This window comes from Trichechus manatus, unplaced genomic scaffold (assembly GCF_000243295.1).
Source record: "Trichechus manatus latirostris isolate Lorelei unplaced genomic scaffold, TriManLat1.0 scaffold00085, whole genome shotgun sequence".
Classification (NCBI taxonomy): Eukaryota; Metazoa; Chordata; class Mammalia; order Sirenia; family Trichechidae; genus Trichechus; species Trichechus manatus.
The window spans coordinates 661,440-668,569 of record NW_004444021.1 but is presented as its reverse complement, the minus strand read 5'-3'; positions in this window follow the sequence as shown (position 1 = coordinate 668,569).

Below are 7,130 nucleotides of genomic sequence, written 5' to 3'. Positions count from 1 at the left end.
AACTATATATTAGATATGTTTAACTATATAATACATTTATGTTAAATATAAATTATATGTTATATATATATATATATCATTTTTATATAAGTTTACCTACCTATGACATATCCATAAACACGCTTGTATCAGATAATTTTCTTTTAGCACTTTTGGCAAGATTTTAAAAAAGGAATTCATTTTATTTAAATTTGTCTGTGCTTTGTTGTTGCTATGTTCCCAAATGGAGCTGTCATTATTAAGCTAATATCTATATGTATACTCTTCCTCTATGTACCTTAATGAACCTAAATAACTATTTTATTTTCCTGAATTATTTGTTATAAAACATTTACTAGCAGTTATAATGCTTTCTTTTAGTTGTCTTCTTTTTTCCCCAATCTCCAAAATGAAACCTTTAAAAACAGCTCTTCATCACCCTTCAAACTACAAATTCAAGTTCAATATCAGTTTTAACATTCTGGTCTTATTTTAATAGGTGTAATCTTCAAAATACCTCAAGGATAGTTTTCAAAGGGCATATGAAGACAAATTATCAACATTTTGTCCTCACTGGATTATCCCCCATCAATTTTTACCAAGAATAACTCTCTTCTATCATTATACAATATTTGTCTTGCTCATACCCTTCTAACAGTCATCAAACTCAGTAGAAACAGCTAAATATAAAGAACATTCTTCACAACATAACACAGAGAAAACAATTAATACAGACGTTTGTAGTTGGTTCCAGCTGTTGAAGTCAATGCTTGTGCTTCATTCCCTCTCTAAAGTAACTATAAAAATCAGAAACTTAAAAAAACTAAATTTACTCCTCTTCATTTTTCCATATTTATTTTCTCCTTTAATTAGGTTGCCCTTCTTTTTTATGTCTTCATATTTTCTGGTATCATTAATAGTGTTGTTCTTAAAACCTGAGACAGAGTCTTAAAGGTTTTCTTTAAAACGTTTCCGGCTTAGATAACAAAGGATTTAGGTGAGCATTCATTCACTTTAATCTATCTCCTGTCCAGGCCCTTTCTTAACAATATCTCACTCCCTCAACCAAGGAAACAGTTTCTAATTTCTATTCATCATGCCTGACGATCTTCATGGGGGTACTGTGCTCAAATAAATAAAATCTTCTATCAAAAATTAATTTATTCAAGATTTCTGATGAATTCACATTAGGGCTTGAGATTCCCAAAACTGTTTTTAGAAATAATTTTAAACTTAAATTTCCTTTTTTAATGTAATTTTATTTTGTTGTCGTTGAGAATACACAGCAAAACATATACTAACTCCAGTTTCTTCATGTACCATTTAGTGACATTGATTACATTTTTCTAGTTGTGTAACCATTCTCACCCTCCTTTTCTGAGTTGTTTCTCCCCCATTAACATAAATTCTCTGCCCTTTAAGGTTCCTATCTAGTCTTTCGAGTTGCTGCCTTGGATGGCCGCTTCCAAGCTTTTAAGTCCCCAGGCATTACATATCAAATTAAGAGGTTGAACAGAAGCACTAAACATGCTATCAGGCAAATTAACTGGGATGTCCCATGAAACCATGACCTTAAACCTCCAAACCAAGGAACCAAATCCTATGAGGTTTTTGGTTTTACATAAACAGCCTCAGCAGCTCCTTTTTTTTTTGGTCACTGTTGTAACTATATCTATGACACAACTTTTGCCAATTCAACTTTTTACAGGTGTACAACTTATTGACAGCAATTACAATAATTGGCTGTGCAACCCTACCCTAAGTCTATGATTTTTATCACCATTAGCTCCCCCACCCTCCCCTTCCCTTCCACCCCTGGTAGGCACTCATAAAACTTTGTTCTCTATACATTTGAATTTTCTTGCCTTTTTATAAGTGAGGTCATACAATATTTGTCCTTTTCTGATTAACTTATTTCACTCAGCATAATGTCTTCAAGCTGCATCTATATTGTAGCATATATCAAGACTTCATTTCTCTTACTGGCTGAGTAGTATTCCATTGTATGTGTGTATCACATTTTGTTTATCCATTCATCTACTGATGGGCATTTAGGTTATTTCCACCTTTTGAGTATATGGTCAACTAATTTTTGATCAAGGGTGCTAAGTCCATTCAATGTGGAAAGAAGAATCTCTTCAATAAATGGTGCTGGGAAAATTGGATTTCCACATGCAGGAAAAGGAAACCAAATCCACACCTCACACCATATACAAAAACAAATTCAAAACGGATTAAGGACCTACATGTGCATACTAAAACCATAAAATTCTTAGGAAAAAAAGCAGACAACCACATCTTTCTCCCACGGAGTGGCTGGTAGGTTTGAATCACCGACTTTTCTGTTAGCAGCCATGCACTTAACCGCTGTGCCACCAGGGCTCCTCAGCAGGAGCAAACCAACCAACCAAACAAACAAACCCATTGCCACTGAGTCGATTCCAGCTCACAGCAATCCTATAGGACAGAGTAGGACGGCGCCATAAGGTTTCCAAAGAGCAGCTGGTGGATTCAAACTGCCAACCTTTTTGGTTAGCAGCCAAGCTCTTAACCACTGGGCCACATCAGGAATAGCCCCCTACTAATACCAAAAAAAGGTATCTTTTCACCAAGTCAGGGATTTCATTCTACTTGGATCCACAATCAATGCCCATTGAAGCAGCAGTCAAAAGATCAAATGACATATTGCATTGGCCAAATCTGTTGCAAAAGATCTCTTTAAAGTGTTAAAAAGCAAAGATGTCACTTTGAGGACTAAGGTGTACCTGATCCAAGTCATGGTATTTTCAACTGCCTCATATGCACATGAAAGTTGGACAACGAATAAGAAAGACTGAAAAAGAAGTGATGACTTTGAATTATGGTGTTGGTGAAGAATATTGAATACACTATGGACTGCCAGAAGAATGAACAAATCTGTCTTGGAAGAAGTACAGCCAGAATGCTCCTTAGAAGAGAGGATGGCAAGACATTTCCCATACTTTGGACATGTTGTCAAGAGGGATCAGTCCCTGGAAAAGGACATAGTGCTTGGTAAAGTAGAGGATCAGCAAAAAAAGGAAAATCCTTGTCTTAGTAATATAGTGCTGCTTTAACAGAAATACCACAAGTGCATAGCTTTAACAAATAGAAGTTTATTTCCTCACAGTAAAGTAGGCTAAAAAGTCCAAATTCAGGGCATCAGCTTCAGGGGAAAGATTTCTCTCTCTGACGGCCTTCTTATTAATGTTCCCCCGGACTAGGAGTTTCTCTACACAGGAATCTCGGGTCCAAAGGACGCGCTCTGCTCTTGGCACTGTTTTCTTGGTGGTATGCGGTCCCCAATTCTCTGCTTGCTTCCCTTTCATCTCTTGTAAGATAAAAGGTGGTGCAGGCCACACCCCAGGGAAACTCCCTTTACATTGGGTCAGGGATGTGACCTTAGTAAGGGTGTTTTACAATCCCACCCTAATCCTCTTTAACATAAAATTACAATCACAAAATGGAGGCCAATCACACAATTCTGGGAATTGTGGCCCAGCCAAATTCATGCACATGTTTTTTGGGGGACGTAATTCAAACCATCACAATCCTCAATGAGACGGATTGACACAGTGGTTGCAACAATTAGATCAAACATAGCAACGATTGTGAGGATGGCACAGGACTGGGCAGTGTTTTGTTCTGTTGTACGCAGGGTTGTTACGAGTTGGAACCAACTCGATGACACCTAATAACAACAACAATGTCAAAAAAATGTGCACCCTAGACCAGGAACAGACCTTTCTGAAATCTCTGTATTTTGGGGATGTTCAGGTATCATTTTGTTGAGAAGTCATTCTATTTGAAATGAAAATTCTGAAGGAGAAACATAACAAGGGATGGCTTTCTAGTTCCACATCAGCTCGTGTTTTTTCATTTATACATTCACACATTCACTCACTCACTCTGACAATTAATTTGTTGAACACTATAAGAGAAATGGAGAAATCAAAATGAAAATGAATCATTGGTTAAATCATTTGGTTTATACATGTTTCCATTCACAAAGTAGTTGAGAATGCTTACCATAAGAAGGCACTAAAAATCAGAAGCAGTTGCTGACCTAGGAGCTCTCCCTTGTGGCAGCAGAGATCAACAATTGGGTAGAGATCAGACACAAAGAGAGTGTCCTGAAGAAGGAATAAGAAAAGAAAGTGAAACTAGAGTAGGCAGTGGTTGATTTATTTTTCAATTTTCTCTCAAAGCAATTCATGAGTTTATTAAAAACAATATTTATATAAAGAATCATTGGTTCATACAACATTCAACACAATCTTATCAGGTGGTTGGGAGGGAAAAACCAGTAAACATTTACTGATAATAGAAAATAACCTCTCTCACTGAGGAAAAGGCATAAGTACAACATTCCTGAACGTGAAATAGATTATGGTTTCTTTTACAGTGGTCTCAGTTTTATAATACTGGACCTAATTTTTGGTTTTAAAGTATTCTAGGTTCCCAGAGTTTGCTCATCATAAGCTTTATTCTTTCCAAACCCTACGTTTCTTTTCTAAGTCTAGATCAAGGAGATCAAAGTTAGGTTTGTTTTGATCCTTGTAAATAAGTAACAAGAAGACTGACATACAGTAACTGGTTTGAATCTTTTTTATTTTTTTTTTAAACTGGACTTGGACACATTACAAGTCACCAAGTTCTCAGAATTAAAATTAGAAAAGATTGTTTTTCCAGATATCTTCTCTACACTAGAAGAGACAGCTACTTAAGCACATTGTCAGTTTGAATGAACTCAGTAGCAGCTATCATACAATTTTAGCCACTATCCTACAGTGGCACAGAGGAATAATGTCAGTGCAGTAATCAGACATGTCACTAATTTTTATCAGAATATACATATTCTACTTGTAATATTTTCATTAAAATTTGTGTTATTCCCTCAAGATTCTATTACTTAAAATGGAGTAGGTTGACAGTTTGGAGTATTGGTAAAACCCACTGCCACTGAGTTGACTCTGACTAATAGTGACCCTATAGGATGCAGTAGAACTGCCCCATAGGGTTTCCAATGCTATAAATCTTTACAGAAGCAGACTGCCACATCTTTCTCCTGTGGAGTGGCTGGTGGGTTCGAACAGCTGGGGCATAGGTAAGGAAACTCTATTTGGAAAAGACATTGGAAGAAAAATATGTATCTTCCTGAGATAATATATTGTGCCTCATGTGTGACAATAAATTAATTCATATCCTGTAATGATACATGGCTATATCAACACTGGTGTATTTATGTTCGATGGCCAATGCTGAGTAAATCCTTTGGTATTACTTTAGTAATAGAATTTTTGAAAGAATGGACACTACCTTAGATTAGCTTAAACAAAAACAAACAACAAACTTTTTTTATGTGGGAAGGACATTGGGCTGCCTCACAGAACCCAAAAGAAAAAGGAGCGTTAGAATTGTTTCTACCAAGAGCAGCTCTTGGGATCTCAATGGCAGGAGATGTTCTTAAAAGGTTAACTATTAATAAAACCAACCTCTCAATACTATCCAACATTTCCACATCTCAGATCAACATTCCAATGCTGAGGAAAAACAGCTAGGAACACAGAGCATAAACATAACCAAGAAGATTCCATCTCAGTGAGAGGGAATAGAAGGTCCTAGCAAAGAGATATTTGACATTACACCACAGTATATCAATTCTGGAGCCTGGTGGCACAGTGGTTAAGACTTATGGCTGCTAACCGAAAGGTCGGCAGCTGGAATCCACCAGTTGCTCCTTGGAAACCCTATGGGGCAGTTCTACTCTGTCCTATAGGGTTGCTATGGGTCGGAATCGACTCAATAGCAATGGGTCTGCTTTGGTTTATGTCAATTCTCTAGACATTTCTGAAAGACGCAAGAAATAGAAAAACATAACAAGTAAAACTGGAAAGTGCTACTAAATAATCAGGCCTGGTTATACAGAAAACATGTTTTATATGAAATTTTTAGTTATTGGGCAAACTGTAATATTGCGCTGTATTGGCTAAGTTTAGCAGGTGGAAATAAACATTGGATCTTCCTTTTTGTGAAAATCACACCCAATGCAATTGCCTCTCTGACTGAAATGTAGTGCTTTATACTTAAGCATAGATTCTCAAGGAGAAAATTCCAGGGTCAGAAAAAAAAAACCTGGTCAGCTCAATAGTCAGAAAGATGGAAAATAAGAAATTCATTCAATGTACTTTGTAAAGGTCCACTCCTCTAAATACAGGCTAACCCACATTAATACCACACTCAACCACCTATAATCCATTTTCTTTTCCTCCAGAGGACACTTACTTTGCAACAGAAGGTTATTTCTAAACGAATTTATTAAATACATTTTCAATGTACTCTGTTCTTTAATTCATCAATTGGGCTTTCATAAATTTGTCAATTACGCCAGAGTTAATTAGCCTGCTAATTTCAAATATTTGACAACAACACCCCTAAAGACCATATTTTGTCTTGAACTTTGCATTTAACATATGCTGTTCCTGACTTTAGATTTCTATAGATCCTAAGATATCAAGTAATAAGCGTCCTCTTTGGCTGATATTTAGAAACATCAAAACATTCAGTCTTGAAGTCAGAAAAAGCTGTGAGAATGAGTTTATTCGGGGCATAAATTTTCCCTGTGGTTTAATTAAAGATTGGTAATTGGGATTATTATGTGTTGTGACTTGTCTTGAATTCTGATCACTGTGCTTTGTTCCCAGTTGGCCCTTTTGATCTTCTCTTTCATGCTCCAAGTAGTTTTACCAATTTGAGTATTTGAGTCTGGGGGAAAAAAAAAAAGAACTTCTTTGTGACTGAATTTATAAAATAAATGTGCTACAACAGTTCACAGAGAATATTAACAAAGACAGAATAGAAATTTACAATGAAGTTATTTCTTTTGAAGTGTGCTCTGCCCAAATTTATTTCCCTTATCTACTTTCTTTTGTTTTCAAATGTTATTACTACAAACTCATTATAAAATAGTTCTTGATTAGGCAAGACGGCGGTCTAGGCGGAAGCACCACGCCGTCCCTCCACAACAAAGATCCGAAAAACTAAGCCAAACAGAGAATCAACAATCCTGAAACCCTAGAACATCAATTGAAGAGATAAAGAACTCAGCCGAACACCAAACGGAGTAAGAATAC